The sequence below is a fragment of the Carlito syrichta genome, unplaced genomic scaffold, assembly GCF_000164805.1.
Source record: "Carlito syrichta isolate Samal-C Ts95f unplaced genomic scaffold, Tarsius_syrichta-2.0.1 Scaffold302291, whole genome shotgun sequence".
In the NCBI taxonomy this organism is placed as follows: domain Eukaryota; kingdom Metazoa; phylum Chordata; class Mammalia; order Primates; family Tarsiidae; genus Carlito; species Carlito syrichta.
The window spans coordinates 672,293-689,835 of record NW_007246387.1 but is presented as its reverse complement, the minus strand read 5'-3'; positions in this window follow the sequence as shown (position 1 = coordinate 689,835).

The following is a 17,543-nucleotide window of genomic DNA, read 5'->3' as shown; positions in this document are numbered from 1 at the left end:
TTCTGTGTGTGCATAGATATGTACTGAGTTCATTTGTTATGGAAGCATGGAAAAGTAGAATTGATTTGAAAAAGATTCACCGAATGACTCTGAACAGGTTTCTCTCTGTTTTAGTTTCCTAATGGCATTACATTTTGGACCTAATGGAGTCTCAGGACTAGGGAAGATGCCTTCTTCAATTTTGCACCATGGGTGCCTCTTGCCTCAGCCTAGTCTGGGCCACGGGTTTGTGCCAGATGGTACTTCAACGAGAAAGTAGGCCAGCTGACAGCAAACGGAGCTGCTTGTCTGGAAGGTCCTCAGCTGAATTATCTGACTCTCTGATCATGTCCTCCTTCTGACCAGCTACTCATTTGGGAATTCTTTTTCATTTTTCTGCACTTTGCACAACGGGATGAAAAACTTAGAGAACATCTCAAAGTAGTGTTCAAGTCCTGAGCCAGCGAGTACTGGGGGGAGTAATACTTTAGTTATGCCCTCTTCTTTGGCCTCCAGTACTGAGAGGGCCACCAGGCACATTTTTAATTGAGCCTTCTTTCTGTCCCAGAAAGGTAACCTCCACATAATGCTAGACCTTGTGTAGCTACAGTGCTGAAGAAACCCTCTGGCTCAGCACTTGGGTCTTGCCAGATAAGGCTAAGGGAATTCATTCTCCATTGCACAACCCAAGTGCTCTGCTTGAGAGTCCATACTTTGGTTTCTAGGGAAGTGTTCTAGTCTAACCTGTTCCACAGGGCTCACCCTTGGGGGATAAGTGGGTGTCCCCTTTTGACCTTTGGAGTCAACAGCAGCCATTACTTGCAGAAAGTAGAGCTATTTTAGTGGTACATGATATAGTGGAATATACTACCTATTACATGGTGGTGTGCCTGATATACACTGATGTGTGTCTAAGTATGCATGCCACATCAGTGCTGGGCATTTATTAGCATGAGTGTGAAACGATGCATCTGTACAACTGAGTTCTGAATAAATGTGAGCACAGATATGAACACGATTATCTCATCCACTCCCCGCCCCCTCCTATTCTCACCTCCTGGTTTAGACTCCAAAGTGTTTTGATAGAGTGGAATCCAAGAAGCCATGTGGCCGCTGCACATGCACTGAATTTAATTTGTATAGCTCGGGGCAGCTTTGGGATCACTTAGAGGATGAAATAGCAAAAAACAAAGATGTAAAAGAAAAGGCAGCCATTGGAAACAATTTATTGTCTGAATGGAAAATGCAGGGCATTTTGCTAAAAAACCTGTACTTAACACCATTATCTTGTTAGAGATGCAGGAACCTCTTTTCTCACACTGAGCCTGATTGTGTTGACAATACGCTTGTGGCTTATAATCAATGACCTGGCTCACCAGCAGTGAAAGTTCACTTTTCAGAGAGAGAGAGAGAGAGCTACAGAATTTTTAAGAAATGCAAAATAAACACAGCCAGAGAAAAAGGTTCATGGCAGAAGATATATACATTCAGTGCAAGTATCAACCTGGGCTCAGAAGGTGAAGTGAGGCAGTCTAGTGGTCAATCATTTTTTTCCAGGAAATGTACACCCCCCGTCCATGCAACTCTTAATAGACCCTCACCGCTAGAGTGCAACAATGGTTTGGTGATGGTCCACAATACATGTGAGAACCTGCGATGCAGCCCTCAAGGTCTCTCTGTTCTGTGGTGTTCTCCTTTTGAGTGGACTTTCACAAATAAACAGTGCCCACAGGCCGGCAATTTCAGCTGCCTATTAGCAATGGGAGCGTGGCTGGAAAATATATAGGTGGCTACATACGGCACGTTGACTGACTTCTTCAGTTCTTCGGTGGATTCATGTGGCTGTACTTTTGAAGTTGCCTATTTCCTCTGGGATACGCATACCAATAATTAGAATTTGCTTCACGACTCAACTTCAAAGCTCCCTCTGTACGCCGGGAGTTGGGCAGACAGCCCCTTTTGGCCTTTAGAATGGATAGCAGCCATTACCTGTGAGGAGTAGAACTCTCTCTTTCTATTCCTGTGCTTTTTAGGAAAGCAATCTAAGTTAGATTTCATCTTCTGAATAAGACCCTCAGCCCACAGCCTCCTTCAGTCTTGGCTTTGCCGGCTAAGTGATGTCACTCTTGGCCTTGGACCTCCTGGCTGTCTCTCCAGATAATTGACAAGTTTTAGCCATAAGGAACCCATCACCTGGGATTAATGAGGAATAATTTTTTTCATCTAAATCATCCTTTAAAGTCTTGTGGAGTTTACTTAAGAGAACCTGGAAAGAGGGAATACACTTTTTCAAATGGGCTTTTAGTTTCTACTGAGGATATCCATTATTGAGACTTGTTTCTTTGTTTATTTGCCAACCTGAGAATTGTAGAATTGTTTGCTTTAAACTCTTGGCTTTAAGCCCTAGAAGCTCCTCAAGGACAGATGTCATGTTCAGTTCAATTTTTAACCCTGCCAGTGTCTAGGAGTATTGGGGATGAACCAGGCACTTATGACATGTTTACTTGACTTGAATGAGCTATAAATGCTGTACATATCCATGCACCCAAATGAAGCATTATTGGTGAAAGGAGAAATACACAAAAGAAGGGTATAAGATTTTGGACACGTCCAATATCACAGTGGCTGGGATTGGTCTTCTGAGACCGAGAAAGCTAAATGATTTGCTTGTAGTATAAACGTTCAAAAAAAAATCCCCAGAAAACAGACAATGAAGTCACATCCACTTTGAGTTAGGCTTAACAAATTGTCTTGATAGCACATTCTAAGACTCTGCTGGACCCAGGAGTCTCGAGTCATATCCAGTCCTTCAATGTGGCCTAGAAAGTTTAATACACACAAAAAACTCTTGTTACCTACACTGTTTATTTCACACAGCAGGTGAGGTGGTGTATATGAAAGAAGGAAAGTTGAAAGGTAGAAACAAATGTATAATCTTTTAAAAAAATTACACTCTTTTAAACAAAAATTCTTCTCATATTGATTTATTAGCGACCCGGGATACTTACAATGTTTAAATTTCATGGCCATTCCTGAAATTAGCAATCTGATGCAAAGCTGAAAGCATAGAGGAGCACCTTGGAACTTTTCTAGTGTTCTTGACCCTTTTTGTGGCATATGTTTTTTTTTTTTTAATTTGTTTTTTACTTCTTTGAATCAGGGTCTCACTCTGTTGCCAAGGCTGGAGTGCAGTGACACACAATCACAGCTACCACAGCCTCACTCTGCTGGGCTCAGGCCGTTCTTCCACCTTAGCATTCCAAGTAGGTGGGACTATGGGTGCATGCCACCACCCCTAGCTAATTTTTTAATTTATTTATTGTAGAGATGAGGTCTCACTATGTTGTCCAAGCTGGTCCCGAACTCCTGGGCTCAGGCAATCTTTTCCCTTGGCCTCCCAAGTGTTGGGATTATAGGCATGAGCTACCACACCTAGTTATGGCTGCCTTCTAACAGAAGAATGTGTTAGGACCTTGATTAAAAATAAACCCAGAATTTTAGCTCTATGTAGCCCTGATTTCTACATAGACAAAAATTACATGTTAGTGCATTTAGGACTGTGAACATCTTTACTATGAGAGAAATCCAGATGTCAAAGCCAATCAAGAAGAGGGCAAAAGTCTGAGCAGACTTAAAACTTACAAAAAGTGAAACTGTGACACACATTTAAGATGTTCCCAAGGTTAAAAGAATTAGCAATCCAAATCTGCTATATATATATATTTTTTTTATTAATAATATAGGGAAATAATGAAATGCTACTACTGGTTTAGCTCTTTTGAGACACTAATCATATCATATAATTAATCTTTATAATTCATTATGAAATTTCAAATAACTCTTTAGAAACAAGATAATGAGAACAAATCTTGGCATGCTGCTAAGTGTTTAACACAGGAGTATCGTATCTCAGTGGAATGACCATGGGAGCCTTAAACCTTCATTTGGCATTCTCTTCCTAATTCAGAATGTGACTTTGAGAAGTTTGTGTGGGGAAGTCTTGTCTCACAATTTTAAATGAAATTATGCTGGTCTCGTCTCACAATTTTAAGTGAAATTAAATCTACCAACTCAGCCTTTCCATAGTACTACTACTACTAATAAAAGCAGTGCAAAGGATCTCATCAGTGTGCTTCTGAGACAATTGAGACATCCTGGGGGTTATCTTAAGTATTTCTGGGGATGCCACATCAGATACTGAACCCACCCTAGAGAAAACTTCATGCTGCCAGGGTGACTGTCGTGATGCTAAGTCAGTGAGACATGGTAAAGGCTAGTTGTGCTGTCATATTTTACAAAAAGGTCTAGGTTCCCTGGCCTTTTTGAAGTAATTAGTCTGAAAATAACCCTGATTCTTTGTCTAGAAGACCCAGTTTCTGGAGCCCACTAGGGTTTTATCTATGATTTGGGGCAAGTCTTTTCCCTTCTCAGGCTCCTTTTCTGTTATCTGTAGGTTGATGGCTTGGACTAAATCTACTAACTGTCATAAGGTGATATATGCAACATTACTCCAGATTATAAATCACAGTCCAATGCCTTATCCTATATTTATCTTTTACTTAGAAGCAATATTCAGGTGCAATGGCATGTTATACAAACTCTAATTACAAGATGCAGAAAATAGCAGACTGGTGATAAATATGAATAAATGAATCCATCCTTACTCATTAAGAATGTTGAATTGCTCAATAAGTAGGCAAATTCCTTAAAATTCCACTGGAGAAAGAAGGAGAAATTGGAAATCTCCAAAGATTTCCATTGTGTCGTCAAAGGTAGAATAGATTTGGATTTCTTAAAAATAACAGTATGTCTGTGTGTGTGCACACACACACACACGCACAAGTTCATAGGATAACCTATAAGAGACAGGGAAAACTGTACTCAAAACAATTTTGAGTCCCTTATATCCTAGAAGGGCATTGTGCGTATCTCATCTTTTACACCATTTATTTATTAATTTATTGACTTTTTTTCAGCAACGATTTGGTGACTATCTACCAGGGCTAACATCCCAGGCACTTTACAATCATCATCTCAATCAACTGTATGTCTAGCTGCCCCCTTCAGCATGTAACACGTACTTGAAACAAACTTGTGTTCAGCTAATGTTTATTGGAGTAAGTGAAATAGTAACCAAACTGCATTAAAGGTACAGGTATGTAAAAGTTGAGGAAGAGAGGGGAGAAGGAGGAGAATGGTCAATGTCAAGTCAATGTCAAGCCATCAGAACCATGCCTGGAGTATTCAGGTGGTCAGATCAGAGACTTTCCAGCAGCAACTCTATCCGACTCTGACTAGCCTACCTCGTTTCCACAGGTGTCATTAACAGAAGATAATCTCTGTCTTTAGGCATAAAACCCATTTGAGGAAAAAGCTGACTGTTTTTGTTGCAATGCTCTTTGAGTGAGCAATCTCTCTTAGGGAAATTTTATAAACAAGTGCTTAACTTCAGCTTTTTTTTTTTCTTCTCTAATTGGTCTAAATGTGAAATTAAATTAGCTGCTGATGAATAGTTCCTGTGCTGTTAAGATTATGATTTTTCCAGAAGAGAACTAGCATACATTACAATCCTGAAAACTTTTCGTTCGAAACTTTAATGGATCACTTAGAAGCATGTCCAGTTTGTCTTTTTCTCATAGTGACAAGTAAAATGCAAATCAGCTTGTGATCAGAGGAGTTCATTCATAAGACTTCTACAGGTTAACGTTCCCTTAACTAATTTTGGTCATGAATCTCTAAGAGTGACCATGACGGTCACGTTACTATTTTTTTTTTTTCACTGTTGGTAAGCCTCTGAAAAAGCCACATCAACAATGGTGATTTAACAGCAGGCCTTTAGCTACTGTTGTCTTTTATCGCAACCTAGGGAGACCTGACTCAAGCATTCACCTTTCCCTAAATAATAATTAAAACAGACTTTGCCATCTATTGTGGCATCTGTGCTTTTTCTGGTAGAAACTACAACAGACAAACAAAACAGAACAAAATAAAGCAAAAGACAAATTAGATAACCCTTGCTTTTTTTCCTGATTCCACAAGACTTGATCCCAAGGATTCTGGTATCTGGATTTTCATATAGATTGTGTGTGACAAGTTTCAAGATACCATGATAATGGTTTAAAAACAAGTAGATTGGCCGGGCATGGTGGCTCACGCCTGTCTTCCCAGCACTTTGGGAGGCTGAGGTGAGAGGATTGCCTGAGCCCACAGCTTGAGCAACTTGGCAAGACCTTGTCTCTACAATAAATAAAAAAATTAACCGGGTGTGGTAGCACACACCTGTGGTTTCAGCTACTTGGGAGGTTGAGTTGGAAAGATCGCCTGAGCCCAGCAGGTCAATGCTGGGTTGACTGTGAGTGTGCCACTGCACCCCTGCCTGGGCGATGGAGTGAGACTCCAACTCAAAAAACCAACCAATAAATAAATAAATAGATTAACTAGGGACTGCAGATGAATTTAGACGGGTGTATTTAAGCTATTCCTGCTTATTGAGTACTTTTAAATTTTTTCATTATTAGCCCAGTGGAAATAATTCACTAAATTTGGTTGGAAATTCAGAGCACCACAGAATAGGCCTCTCTAACTCATAGAGACTATCTGAAGAGGAAAAAAAATATTTCCAGAATTTCACACTGAGAAACTACAGGAAAGTGATCTAATACTGCGACTAAAGTAGCCTTGTATTTTTATCCTATGAGTCTTTACGGCACACTTACTGAATATGCAAAAAATATAAGTAACCTGAGACAAGGATATACAATGGGCTCTACACTTAAGGAAGTTGCAGTCTTGTTTGTGAGAAAGGTATGTGGCAATGAACGAGTGATTCAAAATGTCATACTGGCCGGGCTCGGTGGCTCAGCCTGTCATCCCGCGCCTTTGGGAGGCTGAGGGGAGTGGATTGCCTGAGCCCGCGGGTTCGAGACCCGCCTGGGCAGCGAGACCTCATCTCTACAATAAATAAAAAAATCAGCCGGGCGTGGTAGCGCGTGCCTGTAATTCCGGCTACTCGGGAGGCTGAGGCGGAAGGATCGCCGGAGCCCGGCAGGTCGAGGCTGCGGTGGCCGGGAGCGGCCACTGCACTCCAGTCTGGGTGACAGAGTGAGACTCCAACTCACAAAAAAAAGCAAAATGTCATACTGTTTCCATAGGATCCTGCTTCTGCATGCCCATTCTCTAAGTGATAGGCTCCTTCCCCTCTTCAAAGACAACCATGTTGAATTTTGTGTTCTGTCGTGCGAGTTTTGTGTCTACGCCTTTGTTGTGGAAAAGGTTAAGAGTCTGTCCACCCCAGTGTATTGGGGGTCAGAAAAATGAAGACAATTTCCCAAAGTGTCACGTGACTCATTATTAATGCCGTCAAGTATTTCTTGGCAAAACTTCTCTCTCAAGTGTGGGGGTGATGTTTTCCAGTCACAGACTCATTTGGCTTTGTTTTCCCTTCTCTGTTTCCCTTGTTCCTAGGTTGACCTGAGAGCAAGTTTCTTACTGTGCTCCAAAACACCCATTTCTTTCGGTAACATGTTGAATAAATAAATGCCCATTGCTTAGTGAGAACTCAAAGTAAAGTAGAGAGAACTGAAGCTTTGGCATCTAAAAGATCTGGTTTTAAATCGTGGTGCAACTGATGATTAGCTCAGTGGTCTTAATATGGTTACTTCGTCTGGGGACTTTTGCCCAGTGAAATTATTTCCCTAGTAGAAAACACTTGAGACCAAGTATTTCATTTATTCTGTTGTTTAAGACTCTCATCTCTGCTGCCATGCTTGTTATGACCGTTTCAGCTATAATTATTATTAGCAGTAATGGCTCTTTAATTCACTCTCCCAGCTGCAAAGTGTTTATTTAATATTTGTGCATTGCTTAATGACAAGAGGTCTTTCCAGTGATTTTTATTACCTTTGTTCAGCACTTGCAGTGTAGAGAGTAAGCATTTAACCCAAAGTCGAGAATGTCTAGCCCCAGCTTGGTTTACTGGGTTTCTGGAGAGTCTTGCAACAGATCTAGAAATCTGAAGCAGCTTAGAAATCTGGCACTTTTGTCCTGGGGTTCCACCAGGTGATCTGAATCTCTATCCGATATCACTAGATAGAAACCTCCTGAGGTCTTAAAATTTCATGATCACATAATGTCCTTGTCTTAGTGCATTTGTGCTCCTGTAACAAAATACCTAAGACTGGGTGATTTATAAAGATTACAGTTTTATTTTTCATAGTTCCAGATGCTGGGAAGTCCAAGATCAACGTACTGGCAGGTTTGTTGTCTGGTGAGGGCCAAGTCTCTTTGATTTCAAGTTGGTATGAATGCTGGGTCATCACATAGCAGAAGGTGGAAGGGCAAAAGAGGCCTAAGCTTGTTCCCTCCAGCCCTTTTATAAGGCTCTACTCCCTTCATGAGGGAGGAGCTCCCATGACTTAATCACTTCCCCAAAGACCTTACTTGTTAGAGCTATCACAGGCCAGGCTCTGTGGCTCAGCCTGTCATCCCAGCACTTTGGGAGGCCGCGGCAAGTGGATTGCCTGAGCCCGCAGGTTTGAAGCCAGCCCGGGCAACTTGGCGAGACCTCGTCTCTACAATAAATTAAAAAAAATTTAGCCGGGTGTGGCAGCACACGCCAGTAGTTTTGGCTTCTTGGATGGCTGAGGCAGAAGGATCGCCGGAGCCCAGCAGGTTGACGCTGGGGTAACTGTGAGCGTGCCACTGCCTTCCAGCCTGGGTGATGGAGTGACAGTCCAACTCAAGAACAACAGGAACAAACAATAGGAATTCAATTTCAACATACATTTTGGAGAGAACACATTCAAATCATATTAGTCCTCTATGAAAACATTTTCACTATGTGAGATAAACCAGGTGTGGCTCAAAACCATCTAGCAACTTAGCAAGAGAATATATAATGAAATTTCATGCAGAGTGATTCCTAGTATATCCTCTTGCCATTTGAACCAAGTGTCTCTTTGAATTGTAGCTTATGAGACCTAAACAATCTAAGCAACCAGCAGTGAAAAAAATAGCCAAATTGGTAGAACCCCCTAAAAACACAATGTCCTCTAATCCACATCTTTCAGTTACTAACCGCCAATGGACATTCCGGTGGGCCCTTAGATGGAGTGAAAAAACACTGGGTTTTGCGATACAACCACAAGTTTTACGTCTGTCTCTTTGAATATCTTAGAAACTGTGTCTAGACTGTCTTTGAGCTGTCTTCTCCCCTGTAAAATGAGGTTGTTGAGTCACATCAAACAGAAGCGACTTGTCAGACCCATTCCAGACCTAAAATCGTGTGAGTCTATGAGGTACACAGCTTCTTGCATGTGATATATGCAATGGTTCTACCTGTTCCTTTCCACCTGTCTGTATTGTTCCTTTCCACCAGAGCAGAAAAGGAAGGTTTTCCTCCAGCCTCTTTCAGCTTGGAGAAAATAATCTCAGCGATCGTCAGACTTAAAGGAGCTGATCTAAAGCTGTATTACCCGTCATGAGGGAGCATCCTCAGATCAATTTTTAAAAAAATTTACAAAGAACAGCTTGGCATTGTAACCTTCCCTAGCAGCTTGAATACAGGGTATTAATTAAACAAGGAAGCGGGGGGTGGGGTGGGGGGGTGGCACTAATTATTTCTTAAGTGGAATAATTAGTGTTGCTGAATTTATAAGTTAAAGGGCTTCATTAAAGAAAACAATCCAATTGTGTTTGAACTGTGAAATTATAAATTGATTTTTTAAGACTATACTTTGATCCTATAGTAAATTAGACATTTCTGTTTCAGACCCTCAAAGTTTTACTTAAGGGCAGGTGATACCTGAATTGGGTGGAACACTGTAGGAAGAAAGGACATTTTTCAGGATCTAAGGGTAGCATCTTGTTATCCTGAAACAAAGGCTTATCAAGTCACACACTATTTCTCAGGCTAAAGTATTTGGCCAGATGATATATATTTTACGGGGCACAAAGTATAAATTCAACATCAAAGCAGTTCAAGTTGCAGAACAGAGCACAAGCAACATTGTAGAATCTGACAAGGCCGGAGCTGGAACTTCCAGGCCTATTTTATGTACTCAGTATGATTCTACCCCAGCCTCGCCTTTGAAGCACTTACGGGATTGACTTCCCATCCCGTTTCCCATGACTGAGGGGGCTCCAGACGTGGTTTGTGGTGCCGGTGTCCCAACCCATTGAATCGATATCTAGAGAGTCTCAGTTCCCTGTGTTCTTGCTGCAAGGTCTGCTTTAACCAGGGCTGCTGTTTCTTGTTTCTCTTTCCTTTGCTTCCCTAGCTCATGCTTTGGATCTGCTGCTAACTGCTGATCTTATTATCAAGTTATGAGAGGATGCTTTTAGGATATTTTCGTACAGAATGCTAAGACTTGCCAGAATTACATCTTGGAAGTTTACAAAAATAATTTGGGGTTAGAGTTAAGAAATAAAATAATAATTGAGAGTCTTGGGATGAAGCTGTCTCCCTGTTCCTTGCTTTGGGCTCAACCTTTAGGAGAAACAAATATTGTTGTCTTCTAGGTCTTCCCAGAGCCACATATCTTTGGATGAGGGTCTCTAAGGCGGACTCTCTGATAACCAAACCAGTGACGCTTGAGGCTGCCTGAATGCACACTTTCACTGAACACACATTGAGTGTTATTCTGTGTCAAGAATATCTTCAGTTGTATTCAAATTCAGAGATGTGAAAATGAATAGGAACGATTTCCTGCTGTCTTAGGCCACACCGTCCCTAGATGAAACAGACACACAGACTCAGTGATCTATGCACGAGAATACAATTATTTACAAAATACCAAGGTATTCAGAATACAGCAGTAACTTTCAAACTTCTTTTGACTCACATATAATTGAATCAGAATTTTTATGAAGCAATCTTCACCCTCACCGCCTGCGAGGACTGAGACTTTTTGTTATATTCTATTGTGTGTGTGTGTTGGAAATTTAAAGAATATGTATGGATCCTCTAGTGGATCACAACATACAGTCGAAAGGCCTAGGAGTAGAGAATGTTGCATTTTAAACACTTTCTGGGAAGAGAGGGAAGATTCAGTAAAGAAGGTCGTTTTTTTTCCTCTTAGGGTAATGAATCAAATGCCATCAATGGTTCATATACAGTGTAGAAAATAGAGATAAGTTTATATTGGTCTTGAAGGGTGAGGCTAAAGTGGCATGTTTGGGCCAAAATATCAGAAACAGTATTTGCCAATATATGCATTTCAAACTTCATCTCATAGGCGACAGATGAAACGCCTCAAGCAAGAAAATTCCATCATCATATTTCTGTGTTATAGATAACATTCTGGTAGAACGTATAGGACAGATTTTGCTGAGAGTCAGAAGACCGTTTGAGGACTATTTCAAGTATTTAGGTTAGAATTTCTTTTGGAAGTGAACCAATACTGTGGGGTCTAATGGTGACAAATTAGAGATATATTTTGTAGACGGCCAACGATGACCAGCGTGACCTGGGGAGATGAAAATTAAAAAAATTTAGGATGACGTCAGGGTTCTGTTGTGGGTCCGAGGATAGATTGATGGTGACTTTCATGGGCATGGGGAACACAGGAGACAGAGTCAATTGAATGGGAAGCAGACTCCAGGTTCAGCTGAACCTGGGATCTGCAACCAGGAATGAAAATCAGGCCCTTGGACTTCCAAGACATTATGCTTTACTCATACCATGTTTGTCACTCGTTCTTTTATAAAAATGATGTTCTCGTGTTTTAAAAAACTTCTCCAAAAATAAAATTTAGATTGTTCCATGATATTCCATCACATCAGCATAGCATAATTTATTTAGCAACTTATCTACTTCTGCACATTCATTCTAAGTCTTTCACTGTCATACATCGTGCTGTGATGACCACCTCATGCCAGATCACTTTGACACCTGATTTGTTTCTTGGGATAGATATTCAAAGATAAAATTCTTGAATTAAGAGAATGAATACATTCAGTGCTCATGACAGATATCAGCACACGGTTCTCCAGAAATTTGGTACCAATATTTACCACTTACTCTCAATGATAGGACTGCTCATCTTACCATACTCTATCAAGTAGTAGGTATTACCTGAAACAGTCTGGTGAGAAATGCTTTTATATTTTAGATTGCATATCTTTTGTTACTAGAGGAATATATGCTTCATATTAATTATATTTTATTATGTTTATTAGATCATGGTATTTCTGAGAATTATCTATTATGTGCTTTGCCCATCTTATTTTGTATGACATTATTTGCCTCACTGAATTTTATATGTATTTCTTGCATGTTACTAGCATTTATTTTATTTACATTAAGGATGTTATTTTTGCTACATTGCTGTCAAACGGTCTTTTCACTATTTTGTCTAGGCTTTTATTTTTTATTTATGCTTCTTATTTTGGAGCTTTAACTTTTTATGGGGCTAAATATTTCCATATTATGTATTCCACTAATGTAATACTTAGAATTTGTACCTTAATTCAGATGCTGTTTTCTGAAACTCACTTTTAAAATTTTTTCCTAGTTTTCCTGAATTTCATAGGGTTATTGAAAATTTTCATGTTTATCTCTTTAATCTGGAGTTCCTGTTGGTATCTGACATATTCACACTTCACCCCTCATTGTCTGATCCTCTCTAATTCCACTCCGTCATCACTCAGTCCCTCTCTAGGATTATGGACATTTCCCACATAAATTTTCATCCCAGTGGATTTTTCCTGTGGTTTTTCTTCAACTGAAACAGCACCAATTTACTTTTACATTTATATCTAGGCAAACTCTATTTGTCACCTAGCACTTCCTATAAGGATCATTTTCTTGAATACTTAACATTCTCCTAGCCATAATCACTTTTCTTCAATTTCCTGCACTATTTTAAATAATATTTTAAAATATTATTTTAGTTTTATTGATTTCCTATTTATCTTCTCAATGAGTTGTACATTTTCTGTGACTAGAAACTGCATAGTTAGCTTGTTTTTACATTTTTTCAGTGGCAGTGCCACACTGGGCACACAGGAGCACGTAGGATTTACTGAACTCGTGGCTAAACATTGATGTCACATAACCCATGCCGTCATCAGAAATCTCTGTGCACTAAGGAGTGATGGTTCACAACGTACTTCATTTGGAGACGAGCCTGGCGTGCTGGCATGCCTTTGCTAAAGCTCTTTGTGGGAATTATTTTTTCTTTTATCCCAACAATAATTTAAATCCGAAGCAACAACTGAAAGCACATTCACGAGTGAGCGATGCCAGATGGGAGACCATCGTCTCACCTGTCACTACCTTCCTGTGGGATCGTTCTTTTCTGTGTGGAGGAAGAGTCCACAGGTGCTCCCAGGGCAGCTTAGTGGGACAGAAAATCTGTGACAGAAAGGAAGGTCTGTCACAGACCTTGATGTGACTGGGGGTGGGGAAAAATGGGGAGGGTCCTGGGTGGTGAGGGAGTTGACGACCCAGGAAGTGCGATGCAGGCCAGCTATCAAAGTTACCGAGTCTTTTTAGGCCCACATTTGTATGCTTGACTTAGAAATTGACTTTGCTTCATTTGGAAAATAAGCACAGATGCAAAACAATTATAAACAGAACTACAAGTGCATGTTCAAATAGTCTGCTCTGACAATAGAATCATGTCACTGCATGTATGTTTGTCTGAGACTTTTCACAATCACCAAGGAAAAGAGTCTACCTTTTTTATTGGTAATAATATTAATGTAATGAGAGACGTAACCCCTGTTTACAGCAACACGAAGAACGAATTTAACTAATGGATTATCCAAAGCATTAGTTTGTGGCATAGTTCTCAACATGGTAATGAAACACATCTATGAAACTCCAAGTTCTTGAAAACCAGAGGCTTTCACAGAGGCTCAGATACCTTTCAGGATGATAAATAGTGTGTAGAGCAAAGGAAAATGAAATGTGAATGATTCAGAGCCAGTGCTTAAATTTCCCTGAAAAAGCAAACGTAGAAGCTAAAAAACGAGAATGCACTTGGCTGGGTGCTCTGTTTTCTTGTCCCAAGAGAGTGGAGGTGTTGTCTTACAATTTTGAAATTATGCACTCTTAAACAGCTAGTTTATTTGCAGCTTCCAAAGAAGATTCCATTCCAGGAGAACAGTTTTAAAATACCCAGAGGATGAACTGATTCTGTATAATTCATTATGAGCAGCAGTGGAAGTATTTTTTTTAGGGATGTAAATTCCTTGAATCCAGAAAGTTGAGTCTAAAGTCTCACCTAGATACTTACCAGATGCACTTATATCTTTTTTTAAAAGTAATTCCAGCCACCCATAAGCATTTGTTTGTATTGAAATATTGTTCTGTAGTGCTTGGATTAGTAGACAATTGCTTTTTTCTTTTCAAATTACCTGCTTACATATTACTGCTGCTAGCTATAATTGCCATCTCATTAGTAGAAAGGAACTTTAATTTGGTGTATACTATGTGCCAGGGACCATGCTAAGCATGATACATAGATACCACAGATGTGTGTGCATATGCATGTGTGTTGCGTATACTTACATAGATATTTGTGTATTCTTATACAATCCTCTCCACAAACTTTTAGGGTGTTTCCAGATATCTGGCATATTGTCAGAGCTCAATACTAACCAACTCTTTTGATATTTTCCCATTTCACAGTGAAAAAACAGAGACTGTTGGTGCCTAAGTAACCTTCCCAAGTGGCCGAACATTATACAAATCCAAATATTTCTGAACTCCTATTTCAGACCACGTCACATTTGACAAATTACCAAAACAGTGACTGAGTTTTTAGAGTGTTTCCCACATTGAAAAAACAAACTGTATTCAATTCTAGTTTTAGGATCTTAACACAGAGATAGCTTTCATTTTTGCTCTCAGAAATGGTTTTAAATTTAGACCCTGGGATGGCAAGTCATGAGGGGATTTTGATAATCCTCATATTAGTTTTCCAATCAGTAAATTATGTTTTTTTCTTGAGTAATATTTCCCTAGTCATTTATCCTCATTCCTCTTCTGTTGGTCCAATAGGCCTTTTGTGAACATAATGAGTTTTGAAAGAAATGGAGTGATATATTAATTAGCCAAGCTAATTAGCTTGAAGAGCCTTAATTTTTAAACCCCACGGTGTATACATTATTTCTGGAAATATGTGTTGGGAGATGTTCGTTGAGGTGGTTTAGGCCAAGAAAAAGGCAGCCAAGGAATATGTTGCAGAAGAAGCAATTTTTTTTTTTTTTTTTTTTTATGAAATTAGGAAAAGAGATTTTGGGGAGTTCCTGGAGTCCAGTTTTGCTTCTCATGTACAATTTCTAATATAGCACAAGCGTACATAGTCTGTGCACATTACACAACCTGTGCCGCATGTCAGAAGCCATCTTTCATCACAAGTTCAATGTCCTCATCTGACTCACTTGCCAGTCTAGAACCTGCCACTGACGTCATTTTGAGAGTCGCGGTGGCTTTAGAAGACATTCGTTGTAGCTCTTTACAGGCCCGGAGTTGAACTCCGACTTGAAGAACAAAATGAAGCAGAAAGGGCAAAATAACTAGGGCCAGAGGTACCGGTCTGCTATTTATTTCATGAGCAACAAACCACATCTTGCCACGGAAATCGACACAAAGAAGGAATACTCTGACACCGCAAAAGCTATTGATCATGTTCTTTTCATCTTGTCTGTGGTGTTAAGCAACGCTTTAGGGATTTGCAAGAGGCAAATCCTTCCAGTAGCCTGCTTCTTATAAGACTTACTGGAGGTGTCCAAACGCTCATGATATAAGGAGCATCAGGACAAGGGATGGATGGGTATCACTCAAAGAGAGAAAATTGCGGTGAGTTTCCGGAGGCCACAGAGGGAGACTGGATACTGATGTTCCCTGGCCTCTTCTGCCCATAAGAACGGTGTATCCAGTTTTCACAGACGTTTAAGCTGCAGAAGTCTCCTTCTGCAAACCTGGCTATGTGTTTGCACACAGCTGCCACAAACAGCAGGAACACCGACTTCCTTTGAAACCTTTCCTAGCAGGGCATGCAAAACCATGTTGGTTTTTGTTTCCTTCCCACCCACACTCCCTCCCTCTCTTCCTCTCTGTCTTCCTTCTTCCTTCCCTCTATTTCCTTCCCTCCTTCCCTCCTTCTCTCCTTCCTTCCTTCCTTCCTCTTTTTCCCTTCCTTCCTCTTTTCCTCCATTCCTCCCTTTCTTCTAACTTTATTGAGATGTGACTGCCAGAGAGAAACTGTGCACGTTTATGATGTACAATGTGACGTTTTGGTTTTGTTCTGGGCTCGCTCTCTGCTCTTCGAGGCTTATTGCAGGACTCACCTCTCTCCCTCTCTCAAGTATTCCATAGCAATAAATGAGATCCCAGCGGGTTCAATCCAGAAAATTTGTTTTCGTTTTATGTGTTGCTTTACATAGGTAGAGAGTACATGTTTGCAAAAACTCAACCAAGAACTAGTCTTTTAAAAAAGCACAAAGTAAGTGCTTTCATTTACTCCCAACCCCAGCCATGCTCTGCTGCCCAGCGGGGATCCTTGGCATCCTCGGAGGGTGTCCTTTGGGGCACTTACCATGGTGCTGCACCCGTGGGTATGCCACTCACGCTGGGGTCTATGCAAGAGGTGTCCCTAGCACTGGGCAGGGTTCGACATCCTGCTCTGCACCCCCCCCCTACCGCTGGGACTGGAAGCATAGAAGGTCTGTGGACTAAGGGGAGATTTGGAGGCCTCTGTCTTAACTCTGTCACCACCCTGCTTCACAATTTTGGGTGGAACCCTTGGCTTCCCCACTTTTTTCTGCCAATGGAGGCAACTGAAGAAGGCAACTTTTCACGTATTAGGAGTGCATATTGAAAAAAGGAATCACCAAAGTCTTTCTAGCGCTAAAACTCTGGATGTAGCCACACGACACAGCACCAGGGAGTTGACACACAATTCTCAAGATTATGCGATCCGATGAGAGAATTGTTTTTGTTTTTGACTTATTATTTAGGTTCTGGCCAATGATTGTTTTCTGGTTGCAAATTAAACTACTGTTAACAGGAAGGGGCCCCTCCCTGGTGTGAGAGGGTAGATGTCAAGTTCTTGTGTTCACCTGCGAAATGAATGTCAAACAGACGCACAGAGAGGCAAGGCAAGCAAATAGCCTTATTAAGTGAAAAGAACATACACCCTTAAGAAAGCAGAGTGGGAAGACACAGCTCAAGAAAAGCCGCTGCTTCTCCCCCCCACTATCGTTGAGCTATAACTTTCATTCTCATGGGTATAAAGGAGCTGGTTTGGGTGGGCTTTTCCTGAAAATGGTTGGTCTGGCTGGGCGTGGTGGCTCAAGACTGTAATCCCAGCGCTTTGGGGTGCCGAGGTGAGGGGATTGCCTGAGCCCACGGGTTGGAGGAACAGCCTGGAAAGCTTAGCGAGACCTCATTTCTACAATAAAGCAAAAACTTAGCCGGGCATGGTAGCATGTACCTGTATTTCCAGCTACTTGGAAGGCTGAGGCGGAAGGATCACCGGAGCCCAGCCTAGGCGACAAAGTGAGGCTCCAACTCAAAAAAGAAGAGAAAAGAAAAGAAAAAGAAAAAAAGGTTG